This window comes from Lissotriton helveticus, chromosome 6 (assembly GCF_964261635.1).
Source record: "Lissotriton helveticus chromosome 6, aLisHel1.1, whole genome shotgun sequence".
NCBI lineage: Eukaryota > Metazoa > Chordata > Amphibia > Caudata > Salamandridae > Lissotriton > Lissotriton helveticus.
In genome coordinates this window covers 666,344,304-666,361,416 of record NC_136067.1, presented here as the reverse complement: position 1 = coordinate 666,361,416, position 17,113 = coordinate 666,344,304, and the positions used below count along the sequence as shown (strand labels likewise).

General features: G+C 47.1%; 1 long non-coding RNA gene across 1 annotated transcript in view; it reads right to left on the bottom strand.

Annotated features, from left to right (window-relative positions):
• LOC144761474 (uncharacterized) overlaps positions 1 to 2,068 on the bottom strand; it is a 46,563-nt gene extending 44,495 nt beyond the window's left edge. The window contains exons 1-2 of the long non-coding RNA XR_013595737.1: positions 1,672 to 2,068; positions 1,337 to 1,527 (exon numbers count right to left, since the gene is read on the bottom strand). This is a non-coding gene — a long non-coding RNA (uncharacterized LOC144761474). The remainder of the gene's footprint in view (positions 1 to 1,336; positions 1,528 to 1,671) is intronic.
• Positions 2,069 to 17,113: the final 15,045 nt, after the last annotated feature.

The window sequence follows — 17,113 nt, the reverse complement described above, 5'->3', positions numbered from 1 at the left end:
CAAACCCAAAAATTAAGTCTAGTATCGACAGTAGTAGACCTAGTTAACGTCTGGCCTAGGCCTTTACTGCTGTAGGTACTATTCCAATGCGCAGAGCCTATTGGGAAGATAGGAACTACACTACAATAGGGAAGTAAGTCAAAAGTATCTACAATGAAAACCTACTTGGGTTTCCCTGATCCGACATAAAACAAGGAAAACATAGAAAGAATTCAAGTCACAGGAATTTCCTTGAAATTCATAGTAAGGTCTTAGTGGTATGGGTATATCAGCATAAAAATCATAGCATGCTGGTAATGCAATGCTAAAAAAAACATAGGATGCTGGGAGCACTATACGAAGATCTTTAGTGTACTTTGTGCCAACAAATCCGAGTTTTTCAAGTGAGTGACTCTTAAGTAGACGCTTATATAACTGCATGTAAAAACACAATACAGACAAACACACATATGGAAGTTTCCCTCACTCCTGCCACAGTCCAACGAGCCACCTATTTCTTAGGAACAGTCACCCTCCTTGTATACTAATATCAGTGGGCTTAAACTTTTGTGGGTATGTGATGTTCCACTCTAAACACCTCTTTGACTTTCCTTACACCTCTCATTACTGCTTCCTATCCCCTCCCCTTCAGTGGTAAGTATGCTCCTTTTTCCATCCACTCCCTCCAGTCCCTCCCTCAATTACTACTAAAACCTTAGTTGCGGGTCTAGAAACTCCACCGTCGGAGTAGAGAAGATAGGAGAGCCTGATGTGTAAAATGTGCATGCAGTTTATGACTAAGGCTGGGTGGCAAACTCCGCTTCGCCAGCGGAGTTTGCAGAGTTTGGGCAAAAACTCCAATTCTGTGGCATGGCGGAGTTTGCCTCTGCTGCCCAACCCATAGAGAGACTTAAGGTTGAGGAGAACGAAGTCTTACCTGGGTCTGGCATTGTCCGCCATGCCCGGGCTGCCATCCTCCTGTCCTGGTCTCCTCGGTACAAAAGCAAAATGCCTACGCTGTACGACTTGCGAGGACCACGCATGCTCGCACGTGCGCATGCGCAGTCCTCCAGGTAAAGCAGGTGGCAGTCTGGGAGTCACAAACCCTCCAGGTCTGCTGGCTACATGTAGGGAGGAGTGGAATTCCACTGAATTTTTAGGCAACTCCGTGGAATTCCGCGTAGTGGCACTCCACCAACTTGGCCACCCATGTTTGTGGCTAGCATGTTGCAGTAAGTTTTGTAGTACTGCAAACTGTCCTGAAAAGTGCACATTATGAACAGGCCCTGAGCTGGCTGAACTCTGTGCCCTGTTTGTTTCCTCTGAAATGTAATGTCAGGTTCCCCACAAGTCTTACCTTTGACTTGTGAAGTAATCTTGCACAGACGACATGAGAGACCACCACCGGACCCACCTTACCCCAGCTGGCTATGAACAGGCTAGGATGTCAATGGGCACTGGGAAGGAAGCCAAGATAACGCTGTGGTGTTCTAGTTGCCCGGTTAAGGAACCTCCCTCTGTCTGGGGACTATCCGTGAGCACCGGGAACTGAGAAGAGAAAGAACAGCCTTTTAGTGAACACACAAACACACCATCACCCCCCCTGCTCCTCTTGCTATTGCACAAGCGAAAACGGATTTAACCTGTTCAGGAAGGCACCATGAAGCTAGGAAGTCTAGTCAGTTGACTCACCGTGAGTAGTGCTCCTAGCAAGAAACCAATCTGGCACCCTGGTGTGGAGCTTGTAGGAAACAGGCAACAAGTACTCCAAAGTGGTGTAACAAAAGAAAGAAGATTAGCGCTCCAGCGCGGGTAAGATAATAATAAAAGAACAGCGCTCCAGCAAGGTACCTCAGAAAGTAAATAGCACTCCAGCACGGTATAACAAATGAAAAAAAAATAGCGCTCCAGCGTGGTGCAACCAAAGAATGAGTCAGCGCTCCAGCGCGGGGGAAGTCAGGAAGGCAAGCAGCGCTCCAGCGCGGTGAACCCAAGGAATGAAATAGCTCTCAGTGCGGGTGAAGGCAGGAAGGCATGAGTCAGCGCTCCAGCGCGGGAAGGTCAGGAAGGCAAGCAGCGCTCCAGCACGGTGAACACAAGGAGGGGGGCTTGGGGGGGGGCAGCCGACCCTGGGAGGTCCCCCCCCCGGGCTGTTTGGGAGGGGTGGGTGGGGGCCATGTTAGAGCAGCCTGAGTTTGGGCGGTTTTTGGGCTTCTTTTTGGTTGTCTTTGGAGCCCAACCTATAAGTGGGTTGGGCTCCTCCCCCCGGCCACCATTTTAGGCTTAGGTGACCTGGTGGCCGGGTGGTTTTGCTAGTTAGCTTTTTTAGGTCGTTTTTGTAGGTTTTGGTGCATTTGTTGTTGTACGCTATGTTTGGGGAAGATTATCGCGTTCTTGAAGCGATTCGCCTGCTTAGTGAGGCGGGCCGCTTGGATTTGGTGATTCGTGACAGGGAGCAGGTCGGGCCTCAGCGTCCCCAACGTATGGCGTCGGCCGGAGTGTCCGCGGTGGTGGCTGCGTGTTTATCACCTAAACGCCGTCGTCAGGATGGGGTAAGTGACCGAGGCCGCTCGAGAACTAGGAGAGCGGCCCCGGGTGTGAAGGCTAGGCGGGGAGCGTTTCGGGGCTCACTGAGCCTGTGTGTGTGCAGGTATTGGCGGAGGGCAGATCGGCGGATGTTGAGGAATTGCAGGCTCCGCTTGAGCAGCTGCCAGGGGAATTTTTGCAGGTTAGAGCCGCTTCGGCTCAGTTAAATAGAGGTCGCCGTGGCTCGAGACAGCGTGGGGGACAGCGGCGCTATGCCTCAGACTCCGCGGTGACGGTTGGTGACGTCGCTGGCGGGGGAGGGGCGGAGGCCTCGCTTGAGCGCGAGGCATTAATTTTCATGCCGGTGCAAGGCGGCCAGGTCGTGCCTGGGAATGATGTGTTGGTCCCTTCTCAGGGCGTTTTTACACAGACTCCTTTTCCAATGCCTCAGGAGGTTCAGGGAGGGTTATTAACTACTCCTTCTTGCCCTCATAGAGTTTCCTTTTTGACAGGCCAGGAGGATGCTTTGTTGTCAGGGGGAGTTGTAGAGACTGGTGCTTCTATGGTGCCTGTTAGCCCTTTATTGTTTTCCTCCCCGGGGTCTGTTAGGGGTGAGGTGGTTTCTGTGTGTAGTGGTTCGGTGGGAGAAGGTGAGTGGGCACAGGTGGGGGGTCATGAGGGATCTTCTTTTTTGCATGCAGGTTTCAGGGAGGAGTCTTTGGTTTTTTCTCAGGTTCCTTCTTTTTCTGGGGCGGTGGACAAGGGAGTGGGGGGGGTCTTCTCCTGTGGCGGGGCATTTACTTGGGGCTCACCCAGGGGTTAGGGTTCGGTCTTGGGGGGATCTGGATATTTTTCCTTCTTGGGCTGAAGGTTTGAGTGACGCCAAAAAGTTTCAGAAAGGTGAGAGTCATGGGGATGCGGTTTCTAGGTCTGGTGTGGTGAAGTTTCCGGGTTTACAGGTGGGCGGTCGTAATAGGGTGTCGGGTGATTTGGCAGTGGTGCGTCAGGAGGGTGTAGGGCAGGGTTCTCAGGTACAGGATCCTGCGTCTGCTATTGTTCAGGCAATGTTGGACTGGAGTAGTGATGAGGAGGTGTGTGGGCCCTCCCCCCCAACCCCTCAGTTGGGCACTGTTGTTACAGGGAAGGATCCGGTTTGTTCGGTTGATTGGCAGGCAGGTGGTCAAGGTGTTGGTAGGGCAACAATGGGTGAGTTTTCAGGTGCTGGTTATTTCTGTAGTAAGGGTCCCGGCACATCAGTCCGGCCTTTTTCTTTTCAGGATAGGGAGCGGTCTGGAGCAGCAGACTTGGTAGGGCGGAAGGCAGCCCATTTGCGCCAAGGTGAAGTGAGGGTGGAGCCTTGCGCGGCACGTCCCATACCAACGAGGGATCCCATCGTGGCCAGCAAAAGCAGGTTCAGTGCGACCTCGGTGGCCCCAACGAGGGAAGTCAACACGGTCAGCGTAAGTGGGTCAAGCGCGACCTCGCTGGCCTCATCGAGGGAAGTCAACACAGTTAGCGTAAGTAGGTCAAGCGCGACCTCGCTAGCACCATCGAGGGATTACAGCGCAGTTTTCAAGGGCAGGTCCGGCGCGACTTCTCTTGTTCCGCAGGTTCTTCAATTTCACCAGGTGGTTTCGCCAGTGGAGAAAGGTTTTGTGAGGGGTAACAGTGGTGGGGTGCACCGGCGAGTTCAGTCGGCATCCCCGCCACGCTCGCAGTTAAGGGTTGGTAAGGCCCGTGATCGTTCGCATACCCTGGAACAGGTCCATAAGGATGTGGTGTTGCCTGCCCCTCCCCAGTTGGATGAATCGTTAATTCTGGACTATGATGAGGATAGCCCAGAGGAGGGTGAAGTACGTGACACGGTGTTTGGGGGGGGGGGGCAGTTTCATGTATCTCTTAGTTCTTCACAGGCACCGGTGGTGCACGCTCGAGCAGCATTGTCCAGACCACGAGAGCTCGGCCCCTCAGTGAGGGCTCCTCGGAGGGCGGATGACGTTTCACGTGTGGCATGGAGAGCGGAGCCGAGTCAGCCTCCTTTGTTACGTCCAGGTGAGAATGTGGTGCCTCGGGCGCAGCCTAAAATGGTGTCTGTTGGGATTGGGGAGGATTTAGTATCTGGGGGACTGAGGGTAAGTTATACAAGGGTCGTTATGTGAAGGACCAGAGTGTAGGTACTGAGGGGGTTGATGATGTTGTGGGTGCCAAGGTTGACAATGGGACTTCTGCAGTCGGGGTGGCAACGGGAAAGGCCTTGCATAGTAAGGAGCTAAAAATTAAGAAGTTTCCCTATATGGGAGTCACTAAGCCTTTGGGGGCTCATTTAATGTTGAGCACGAAGGAGAGGATATGGAATGGTGAGTATGTTGAGCTGTTAAAGTTACTACATAGGGAGGTACGTGCTAAAGAGGGTTCCAAAGAAGAGGAATACGAATTAGCTAAGCGCCCCAAAGTCCCGTTGAACATTGAAAACTGGACAGCAGCCTTTTTGATTTACGCCAGCGTTTATTGTGAGAAGTTCCCTGAGCGCTGCGTCTCACTGTTTAAATACATGGATGTAATTAGAAAAGCGCAAATCACCAGGAATGACTTTGCATGGGCACAATATGATGAAGAGTTCAGGGCGCGCATGGCCTGGGATCCTGAGGCAAAATGGGGCGAATTGGACACGGACCTTTGGCAACATACTATGGGTGCTTCAGCTAGTGGTAAAACAATCTTTACGGCCAGTGGTTTACCTGTAGTTTATCGCCCCTTTCAGCCGCGACCCACCCGGGGAGGGGTGGGTGCCGTTCAATCAGCACAGTCTAGTTTCGGGACCTGCTGGGATTTCAATAAAGGGACATGCAATAGAGAGTTTTGTAAGTTCCGACATGAATGTTCCCAATGTGGGAAGAAAAATCACCCTTTGGCAAGATGCTGGGGCCCTAGGCCTGCGGGTGGGCAACAGTGGTCGCAGCAGGGTTCGGGAACACATGCCACACCACAGTCCTCTCAGGCTTCCAGGGGAGGGAAACCTTCATCGGGGGTTGGGCCCAAAGGCTCATACACCGGTTGATGTACTTCATTTGGCTGAAGTTTTGCATGGTTATGGGTCTGCTGAGTTGCGAGAGTTTTTGTTGTCAGGTTTTAGAGACGGTTTTCATCTAGGTTATGCAGGGCCTCGTGTGAGGCGTTGGTCTAAGAATCTCAAATCGGCGGGTGAGCATAAGGCTGTGGTCCAAGAGAAGTTAACTAAAGAAGTGTGTGAGGGCAGAATGGCAGGTCCTTTTGCCGATTGGCCTTTGGAGGACTTAATAATTTCGCCCATTGGAGTGGTCCCCAAGAAAGAACCGGGGCAGTTCAGGCTCATCCAACATTTGTCATGGCCAGAGGGTGGTTCGGTGAATGACTTTATTGACGAGGAAGCTGCTTCGGTTTCCTATTCTTCTGTTGATGTGGCCATGTCATTGGTAGTGGCTGCGGGCCCTTCTGCTTTAATGGCAAAATGCGGTATTAAATCCGCATTTAGACTGCTTCCAGTCCATCCTGAAGATTGGAGTCTTCTGGGTATCCATTTCCTTGGGAAGTGGTACGTGGATAAAGCATTGCCAAGGGGCTGCTCCATATCATGTGCGTTGTTTGAAACATTCAGTACGTTTTTGCAATGGTTCTTCACACAGAAATCTGGTCACACTTTGGTCACGCACTATTTGGACGATTTCTTCTTTGTGGGTGCGGCTGATTCTTCAGACTGCCAGAATGCTTTGGTTACGTTTCAAAAACTTATGGTTCATTTGGGTGTGCCATTGGCTCCAGAGAAGACCATGGGTCCTTGCGCGACCATGTCTTTTTTGGGAATAGAACTTGACTCTCAGTCCATGCAAGCTCGTTTACCCCTGGACAAAAAAATGAAAATGTTGGAGTTGGTGGAGAAGATGTTACCTAAAGAAAACGTCATGGTGCGGGAGGTTCAAGTCTTGCTAGGTCACCTTAATTTTGCATGTAGGGTGCTCAGGGCGGGCAGAACTTTCTGTAGGCGATTGGGCAGGGCTCTGTCTGGTCATTACTTGCCACATCACCGGGTTCGTCTGTCAGCGGGAGTCAAGGAGGATTTGCGTATGTGGGTCACCTTTCTGCATTCCTTTAATGGTGTTCCGCTATACAGGGAGGTTGATTGGATCTGGGATGTTCAGATTTTTTCTGATGCGGCTGGCAGCGAGGGTTTTGGCTTGTACTGGCAAGGTAAATGGTGTGCGCAACAGTGGCCTGAGAGTTGGAGGAATGGTGGCAGGAGCATTGCCTTTTTGGAACTGTTTCCAGTTGTTGTGGCAGTTACTTTGTGGGGCCGGGATTTGGCTCACAAGAAGGTTCTTTTCAGGATTGATAATCTGGCTGTGGTGCAGGTAAACAATAGACAATCTGTAAGGGACGTGCAAGTTCTGAAATTACTCAGGGTCTTTGTGTTGGGTTGCCTTAAGTTTGACATTTGCTTTAGGGCCCTGCACATTCCTGGTGTGGACAATGACATTGCGGATGCTTTGTCTCGTTCACAGTGGGAGAGATTCCATGGGCTAGCTTTGGAGGCAGACGAGACGCCAACTCCCATGCCGGAGCATCTGTGGACGGTAGGCAACACAGGGTCTTTCAGCTGGCGGTAGGTTCCTTGGCTCCTTCTACTAGAACAGCTTATGAGTTGGCGTGGAAAGAGTTTTTGTCGTCTGGAGCTAGTAAGAGAGAACTGCATTGGCAGAGGTCAGAGGATGTGGTGCAGTTTATTTTGTGGTTGATGGATAAGGGTTTATCTAGGGTTACTATTGCTGGGAAGTTAGCGGGTGTTTCCTTTATGGGTAAGTTGTTCTGGGGTTACTCGCCGTCTGCACGGGAAGTTGGGTAGGAGAATGTTGGAAGGGTGGGCTCGGGAGCTGGGAGGTGTTCAGGCGGTGAGGTCCCCTTTGTCGTGGCAGAAGTTGGCAAGTATAGTGTCAGTTTTGCCGGTGGTTTGCAGGGATAGGTCGGAAGCTTGCCCTTTTGCCACTTTGATGGTTTGGATGTTTTTTGGAGCTTTCAGGGTTTCCGAGTTGTTGGGTAATAAGTTTAACACAGGTGTTATGTGGAGGGATGTTCATTTGTCAGTTAAAGGAGTTCATATTTGGCTTTCTCATTCAAAGACGGATCAGAGGAACAAAGGCAAAGGTATTTGGTTGGAAGCTGTTTCCTCCCTGGAGACTTGCCCTTTGCGTTGGGCGCGACGCTGGTGGTATTTTTCGGGTGGGGTTTTGGAGCATAATGTTTTTCAACACTTGGATGGTTCTGTGGTTACTAATTATCAATTGCGCATGGTGTTGCGGAAAGCGCTGCGTCAACTTGGCTTTGATGAGTCATTATATGGCACGCATTCCTTTAGAATTGGAGCTGCAACAGAGGCTTTTAACAGGGGCTGGTCGAGGGAGGACATAATGCGTCTGGGGCGCTGGACTTCAAACTGCTTTCAGCGCTATGTCAGACGAGAGGTTAAGGAAGCGCCTGCGTCTTCTTCTGTTTTGCCTATCTGATACTTCTTTTTCTTTCAGGTTCCGTGGCTGGTCCTCGTTCCGAATGCTTGACTATTTGGATTGTGGGACACTCCTTCATTAAAAGAGCTCAACTTCCAGCTCGTTTGAGTTATTTTGGCACTATGCTTGGTTTTAATGATCGTCTATTCAATGTTGTTTGGAAGGGTAGGGGGGGTATGTTATGGAAGGATCTTGTACCAGCTCTTAATTATTGGTTAGTGGGTGGGGTTTGTCCGGATGTTTTGCTTATACATCTTGGGGAGAATGATTTGTGTACGGTTAAAGATGTTGTGCTTCTTAGAGCCATGAAGAAAGACCTGTCTTTGTTACATCAGCAATGGGCTGGGTGTCACATCCTTTAGACAAAATTGATTCCTAGGCGGCTTTGGAGGAATGCGGTTAAACCTAAGGCTATTGACAAGTCTCGCAGGAAGGTCAATCTTGAAGTATCTAGGTTTTGTAGAGATTTGGGTTTTGGTCGGGGGGTTCATGGTGACATCCGTTATGATGCTGTAGCCTTTTTTAACTGTGATGGGGTTCATCTGTCCCGTTTGGGGATGGATTTATATCTCTTGGAACTGCGGGAGGTGCTGTCACGCTGTTTGAAGGTTCAAAGTTTCTTAGGTTAGTGGGTTTTTTCTTCCTTCTGCCTTGTCTTTTCTGCTTTGTCTGCATACTCCCCCCTCCGCTTCCCATTCTTTGTTGGGGGGCAGAAAGGTGGGGTCTGGTGTGCCTTCCCCCACTGCTTTCTGGGTGGCGGATTATTTTGATTGCCAGTTTTGGGCATGATGGGAGTTGATAGTTTTGAATTGGGATTTTGTCAGGGGAAGTTGTGCAGGTTGAATTTGGGTTTGGAGGCATAGGCTGGGGGATCTGGACTGGCTTGGGCTGTAATTGGGGTTTTTGAGATATGGTTTTGGGGTCGGTTGAAGTTATAATGTTTTAATGGGGATGTTGTATGGTTTTAATATGTGATGGGGTATGTACGGGTGGGGGCGGGTTTGATGAGGGGTGAGGGGCGGGGGCGGGTGTTTTGGGGGTTGAAAAACAAGACAATCATTTGGTAAAGGTTTAGATTGTTAGGCATTTGCCGAGGTTATTGTTGTGTAAATGTGCACCTGTTTCATTAAAGCGGCCTTTTTCACACTCTATCTGGTCTCTTGGTCTGCTCACCTCCCCCCACCCCTCCCTCCCAAGGGGGGCTTGGGGGGGGGCAGCCGACCCCTGGGAGGTCCCCCCCCTGGGCTGTTTGGGAGGGGTGGGTGGGGGCCATGTTAGAGCAGCCTGAGTTTGGTGGTTTTTGGGCTTCTTTTGGTTATCTTTGGAGCCCAACCTTTAAGTGGGTTGGGCTCCTCCCCCCGGCCACCATTTTAGGCTTAGGTGACCTGGTGGCCGGGTGGTTTTGCTAGTTAGCTTTTTTCCCTCCCGCCCTTCCTTTATGAATTTTCCTCCGTGTTTTATTCTTCCCTTCTTTTGATAATTTAATCTTTTTCTTTTTTGGTGCAGCTGGTTGTAACAGGTGGACATGGGGTTTCTTTATATTGTTATTCTTTGTCGCTTGGAACAGGTGCGGTGCGGATTATTTTGATTGCCAGTTTTGGGCATGATGGGAGTTGATAGTTTTGAATTGGGATTTTGTCAGGGGAAGTTGTGCAGGTTGAATTTGGGTTTGGAGGCATAGGCTGGGGGATCTGGACTGGCTTGGGCTGTAATTGGGGTTTTTGAGATATGGTTTTGGGGTCGGTTGAAGTTATAATGTTTTAATGGGGATGTTGTATGGTTTTAATATGTGATGGGGTATGTACGGGTGGGGGCGGGTTTGATGAGGGGTGAGGGGCGGGGGCGGGTGTTTTGGGGGTTGAAAAACAAGACAATCATTTGGTAAAGGTTTAGATTGTTAGGCATTTGCCGAGATTATTGTTGTGTAAATGTGCACCTGTTTCATTAAAGCGGCCTTTTTCACACTCTATCTGGTCTCTTGGTCTGCTCACCTCCCCCCACCCCTCCCTCCCAAATGAAATAGCACTCAGCGCTGGTGAAGTCAGGAAGGCACGAGTCAGCACTCTAGTGCAGGGAAAGTCAGGAAGGCAAGCAGTGCTCCAGCGCGGAAGACAAGCAGCGCTCCAGCGCGGTAGGCAAGCAGCGCTCCAGCGCGGAAGACAAGCAAGGAATGACCAGGCAATGGCAGAGCACTCGGTGCGGCAATGGATACCTGGACTGGAGTAGCAGGCTGCAGGAGAACACGGAATCCAAAGCGCAGATTGGGCGGAAACCGCGGTTCAAATGCAGTGACCGCCGTAAGCGCTGGACGCCGCAGAAGCATCCGGAGTGTAGCTAGACTGCTAACTCCCAAGGAACGGAAGTCGTGTATTCCGATTTCCGCATGTGTCGCGGAGCTGCAGACCCTCCCGCATTCACACCGGAGGACCTAAACTAGCGGGACATGACATGTAAAGAGTTTATGTGATGGTGGGTCGTATTTAAACTGTATCAACTACCAAGCAAACTTTCTGTGTTTATCATCTATGTATATTTTGAACCTGAACAAATGTGAAATTAACATTTCTTTGGTGAAGTTACCTTTCCCTTTTCTCAGCTGGGAGCTTACAACCTTTGTTAATATTAATTGGAAATCATTATTCCTTGAAAGTCTAGGAATTTCCGTTTTTCTCTGGCTGCTCTCTGAGCTCATTGTGAGATGAATGAATGGTAAAAAAAGTTAATATCATAATTATATTATGTTGATTATGGATACCTTTATTTTGTAGGCGACACTATTCTAAGGAAAAGCAGGAAATCAGGCGAAGAGATCGCTCAATAACAAAGAAATATTTTAGGTATGTCAGAATGGTCTTTAAAACCAAGGATTGGTAGTGGAGAGTAAGAGATTGGCAATATTTTCCCTTATATTGCTCTAGATTACCTGAAGAAGCATGCAAGTCTCAGAAGTTAGCAAAGATAACTTGTATCACTCTTCAACTCTGTCTTTTCTTTACCCATCCCCCTCCCCCTAAAAAACCCTGGGCCTCATTTATGAGGCTGTGCGTCACTTTTACGCCGCTGGTGCGTACCTTTTGTGACGCACCAGAAACGTAAAAAATGTGCCTTGTTGCACCAAATTTACAAAGTGACGCATCTTGGTAGATGCGTCACTTTGTAAACCCCTGCGCTACATTATACCTGCACCAGGTATCATGTATGCAGGAGGGCGTTCTGACGCAAGAAAGGGTCATGGAAGTGACGCAGTTAAATCTATGAGATTTCAGTGCACCACTTCTAGGACTCAAATGCGTCAAAATCTTACACCTGCCTCACAGCAGGCATGTGAAAGGACACATTGCTGGAGTTGCGTCACTTTTGTGACACACTCTAGCTATGCGTCACTTTTGCGCCTACAGATACATCAGAAATACTGACGTATCTGTAACTCCTTGCGACATGATGCGTCATACTGTAAATATGACGCATCATTGGTGTCGCAAGGAGGGCGTGATGAAAAGTGACGCATCGCTGTTTTCATGCAGCGATGCGTCACTTTTCATAAATGAGGCCCCCTCATCTTTCTGAAACGGAAACATAGGGTTTAAAGGGGTAAGATGGAAAATACATTGAATCAGGCCTTTCTGCAATATCAGTAGGATTCTTGACAGGAAGTGAGTCTCTACCTCCATTCTGGCTAGCCCCAGTACTTGCCGGAATGAATGGAGGAGGAAAGGGAAACTATGGGGCATATTATCAAGGAATGACTTTAAAATTATCGCTGATTTAGCGGCAGGAAACTGCCGCTAAAACGGCGATAATGGGCTTGATAATATGCCGAAGAGAATACCAATAGAATCCCATGTTCTGGTGTTAACATGGGCTTCTATTGGAATTTTCTTGGGCATATTATCAAGCCCATTATCGCCGTTTTAGCGGCAATTTCCTGCTGCTAAATCAGCGATAATTTTAAAGCCATTCCTTGATAATATGCCTCTATATGTTTTTTTCTCCCAGCAGGTTTGGACTAACTAACCATTTTTGTTGCCCACCAAGCTTTTTTCATGCTGCTTGTTGAGTTGGAATTAATTGTCTGAAATCATTTAATGATGGAAGAACTAAAGACTCCCTTGCAGTGTGAAATCATGCTCTGCTTTCCAGGACATCGCATACTCTCCCCAAGCACTAATCAGGAAAGGGAAAAAAATCAAGAAAGTGGAGGAAAGTCTTGACTTTAAAATATATGGGGCCATATATCAAGGAAGCTGCGGTAGTTTATCGCTGCTTTACCGGCAGGAAACTGCCGATAGAGCGGCGATAATGGCCTTGATAATATGCGATTCGAATTTCAATCGAAGCCCAGGTTAGATGTTCACACTAACAGCATGGAAGTATACTCTATGCAAGCCTTTCGATTTATTTGCTTGGTAGCAGAAGAGGCAGCTGAGGACACATTTTCTTGAGCAGTTTGTAATAAAGAGGCAGAATAGGGGCAGGTAGGGAGAGCATGAACACATGGAAAGGGAGAGAAAGTATCCTTCAGATGCACTACAATCCAAGATCTGATGTCAGCAGTGGAATAATACGTGCTATCAAATCACAACATGGTGAGTTTGAATGCTTCTGGGCTGGGCAAGCACATGAATAGGAAGAAAAGCCATTTAAATCAGGAGCAGGGAAGTGCGATAGAAAGTAAAGACATGCATTAATGAAGAGTGGGTGATCTGTAGCTCAATCTATGGGTCTTATTATGAATCAAACAGATACCAGGCATAGCAGGATACCCAGGTAGGATACTGCGAGGCCTGAGCATCAATGACTCGGTGTTCACATACCACATTTTCCTGGGTGCAAGAACATTCGCCTAATTTTACCTGCTGAAAATTCCGGCACGTAAAATCACTAGACTTTGGTGGTAACAGCAGGCAAGCTTCATCCACTGTCTCCTGCCAAGCTTTTTCTTTGACCCCCTACCTGCCAAAATTATTCTTCTCTTTCCCTACCATACCATCCTAGCCCCCTCCCTTCACTCTGCCCTGTAGAGAAGCCACTGCTTCCATTTAGTAGCTTTAAACCCCTCAAAGCAGAACGTATCATGCAAAATGTTGCACAGTATTTAATTGTCCGAACAGTTATTCCTCATATTAAGGTATCTAACTTGTAATAGGTAGAATTCCATGTGAAGATATATGTTGGTAATGGTAATTCCAACCTCTAAGAAGTCTGCATGGAACTCTTCCTAACTTGTAATAAGGGTAATTGTAATGTGTGGTTCACAATAGGACTTTGAAACAAATATCCAAATCTGTATTTAGGCCGATACCAAACTATGCTGCTTCACAGAAGAACAATGTAATATCACTGCAGATAACTTTCTTTTGTTAGGTCTCGCCTGACTGCAACAAGGGGCTTGCAGCCCACCCATTGCTCACCATTCTTTTGCTTTATTGTCATTCCTATTTACTGCCTTCTAATTGGCCAGTGCATGCTGTAGTGTCCTACCAGCCCAGCTACTCACCAATTACCAGACAACACGCATACAGAGTAATTTTACACATCTTTATTCCACTGCTTGTAAGTCAGAACTCTACATTCTAAGCCTGCCTTCAACTCATCTTTCCAACGCTTATGTCACAGGCCTACAATGTACAGTGGGAACCAAAAGAGTTCCAGTGTTCTTTTGTTTACATAACTTTACATCTCCTGCTTTATTCAATTGAAAGTTACAACTATTTCAAAATAGATAAATAGGTAAATAAATACACAAAATAAATACATGACTACCTATCCCGATAATCATAGAAATACAGGCAATTCCAATTCTTCAACTAAGTGGTGTGGTGCCTTACTCACATGTTCTGATCAGCTCACTAGAAATTGGGAACTTGCAGTCAAAGTGTCAGTAAGCGGCACAGGTAAGGTGGAATTTATGCTTCAGTTATTTCAACAGACATCAACCATCCATTGGGATTCAGTCCCTACAATGGCATCAATGGTTGGTGGGTGATGTTTGAATAGTTCAAATGGTGCTGGACACAGAGGGCCAACTGCTGTCGCATTTTATACACACACCACAGGGCGAGGCTTAAAATGCCATCATTGTTGTAAACTATCTGTGCCCGATTGATACCCTGGTTAGTAGCCCCTTTACACAGTGCCCCACCTACGTTGGAGGAGGTAGGGAAAGTGTCATATGTTTATATCAAGAACGTATGGATCCTTTGTTGGTAGTTATGAGGTGGAGCCAAATAATGCAAGTGACCATAACCCCCTCACTGCCTTCCTATGTGTAATAGCCCAAGTGGGGAAAGGTGATGGCCGACCCATTCAGTACAGTATCAACCAATGGGTGAGAATGAAATGGGTAAAATAAATCCAAGCCAATTTGAGGAGAAAATTGTTGAGGCAAATCTAAGCTCTATTCAGAAATAATTACAACCTGATTCTCCCCCAGATAAGATCGTACTGGGTTTCCAATTAATTTGCATGATTGTAGCCAAATGTTTAACTAGATCAGTACAGAGAAGGGAAAGCCAGGAGATAAGATGGTTTAGCACTGCACGCAATTCCTCGTGATAAAATCCAAATAAAAAATGCGAGACAGGTTTATAAAAATACCATTAATCAAAGGAAAGACGTACTGAGGAGGTTAGCCTGGGAAGACCTCGAGGGAACTAGCGCGCTTAAAGACACCAAGAGCTTTTGGGAGGTCATTAATCGTCCCCTATTCTCGATGGATTCCAGGAGCATGGACTCAACGATACCGGGGGGTAGTTTGGGAATCTCTTTTCTCAAACATATTTAACCCAAATGTTATTTCACCCCAGTAGTTAAGAGAAGAGGCACCAATAAATCCACTCTTGGCTCACCAACTGAGTGATTGAGGTTGAGGACGCCCTGGCAAAGGGCATCTGCCTGAAAACCCCATGCCCAGATGGGGTACCTTTAGACCTCTTTAAAAGCAATCCCCAGGTTTGGGCACCCCTGTTGAGAAGCGTCTTCAGGGCAGCGATAACTGGCCCCATCCAAACATACTGGAAGGAGGCCATAGTGGTACAAGTATATAAAAAGGGAAATAAGAACGACCCCGCCTGCTACAGGTCTATTTCCTTAATTGATGCCACCGTAAAGGTGTTGGGGAGGGTTATTCTTGCGTGTCTCGAGACTTGGGCAAGTAATTCTGGGATTATGTCCCAAACGCAATATGGTTTTAGGAGGGGGAAGGGGACGGGTGAACAGTGTCTTAATTTGTCCTTGAATATGGGGAAGTACATGAAGGCCAGGAAGGGGTCAATCCACCTGGCCTTCATGGACTTATCCAGCGCCTTCGATACTGTCAATCGAGAGAAATTTTGGGCTCATATGGAGAAAATGGATATTGAACAACCACTTATCTCCCTCCTGTGTAGGTTGCATGCGTCCACCAGTGTTGCCATATGATATGGCCCCAGGGGGGAGAAGACTAAAACAATTGTCTCCACAGAATGTGTTCAACAGGGGTGCATCATGGCCCCTTTCCCTTTTTTATTATACACAAATGGCCTAGAGGCGTTTTTAACAGAGAAGGCACTTGACTTTCCCAGAATAGGAGGCAACCCGGTCCCTTTGTTGTTATATGTGGACGCTACTGTTTTAATGGCTTTAACAGCCGATAGTCTTCAAAGTTCATTAAATGCTTTTACTGAGTTTATGTCTGTACTGGACTTAAAAGTTAATTTTAGTAAGTCTTATATCATGGTGTGTGGCCCTAATCAAACTAAAACAAGAACATTTACTTTAAAGGGTAAGACCATCAACAAGGTGTGTAATTTTGTATGTTTGGGGAATGTTTTTAATAATACATTGAATTGGGACACCCTTGTTTGAACTAGGTCACAGCTTACTAGCCGGGTAGTGGAGGGTCTATTCCGCTTTGCTTGTAAATTAGGTCATAAGCCAGTTACGGAATTTATCAACTTATATAAATCAAAATGCCTATCTGTTGCATCCTATGGGGCAGGAGTGTGGGGACATCATAAAAGCACTCAGTTGCAAATTTCAGAAAATACATTTATAAAAAGACTGTTGATGACCCCAAAAAGCGCCCTCACAGACTTCTGTCATTCTAAGGTGGGCTCGATTATATAGAGGACCGTATTAATATCACCTCATTGGTTCTTTGGTCTAAAATCTGGACATCGGAGGACTTAAAGTTCTCAAGAGAAACCATCCGGGACTGTATGGACCTTGATGATGCCCTGGCAATAATACCATGGCTTCATTTTGTTAAAGAAAAATTCAATGCAATTGGTCTGTGGCATTATTACGACGACCCTGCTAGCATTCATACAAATATAAAAGTGATTATAAAAGAACCATATTATGCCAAGGCAAATACGTGTCGCTGGCACCTGCGAAGGCAATGTCACTCAGTTCTGTCCCCCACAGAACAGCAATTTTATTTATCTTTTACTATTAACGCACAGATTTGTTTCCTTATGACTAGATTTCGTCCTTGCATATTGCACTTTCTAGCGGCTTTCCCCAAACAGTCAGGCTGGAGTGATAAACTTGTTGCCTGTCTGCCTGTCCATGTGACAATTTATCTGCACAGGGCATGGGTGCACTTTATGTTGTTTTGCACACTCTATAAAGAGCCAAGGGCGCGATTCCTAAACCCAATCTTGACAGAAATCCGCCTTTGTACTTATCAGGGGGGCTTTCATTTCTTACACTCCTTGTCTACCGTTTCTATTTGCACCGCTGTATCTAATTATATCAGAATTGCGTTGACAATCAGAAAACTTTATGAACAGTTGTAGATAAATTTGGTATTTTAATTGCTTTAACATTTTTATTTAAGTATTGATATGATGGAATGTGGCAGGAGGAACTAAAGCCTGTAGTGTAGAACTGTGAGAAGCGGAGAGCTAGACATTTCATTTTTTAAGAAAATCGTAAATTGAATCAAATATTTTGGCTCTGGGCTTTTAGTGATTTTAGTTATATTTTTATATAAATTGGATATGAAATTATTTTACAGTTCTATGTTTGTTAAACTTTTATGGTCCGAATGAACCGAATAAAGTTATTGTGACTGACAGACATCAATGTTT